Below are 699 nucleotides of genomic sequence, written 5' to 3'. Positions count from 1 at the left end.
CCAAGAGAAGTTACAAATTACCTAAATAAGCCAAAGTGAAATTCGTTTCAGCAATGAGCCAAACCATATATTTATATAATTCGAACCAATGTGGTTCGAACTCGAATCATTAATAATTCGAACCAGCTTGGTTCGAATTACACACAAACACACGCACACACATAATTCGAACCAGCTTGGTTCGAATTACACATGGTTCGAATTACACACAAACACAAGCACACACATAATTCGAACCAACTTGGTTCGAATTACACACAAACACGCACACACTAATTCGAACCAGCTTGGTTCGAATTACACACACAATAATTTATGGTATAATTTGAATTATGCTGTTAAAAAATTAAAACATGTTAAACACCAAATACATTAAAAACTAAACTCATTAAAATTCAAACATATTAATAATGAATAATCATTGTCTAATGGAAAAGTCATATATATTTTTTTATTTTTTTTATTTAATTAATATATGATCGGGTTCGCGGGTTGGTTCGGGTTCCACACCCCCAAAACCGATACCCGAACCAATCACTAACAAAAATCATCGGTTTGGTTCAGGTTGGACCCGATTACCCGTTAGTTTCAGAACCAATTTAATTGATTCGGTTCGAATTCGGATGGATAATCGGGTACCCGTTACCCGTGCTCACCCCTACATCAAATATATATTTGTATATATTTTATACATATTTT

Source organism: Arachis ipaensis, chromosome B05 (assembly GCF_000816755.2).
Source record: "Arachis ipaensis cultivar K30076 chromosome B05, Araip1.1, whole genome shotgun sequence".
Lineage (NCBI taxonomy): Eukaryota > Viridiplantae > Streptophyta > Magnoliopsida > Fabales > Fabaceae > Arachis > Arachis ipaensis.
Note: the sequence above shows the minus strand (reverse complement) of the source record.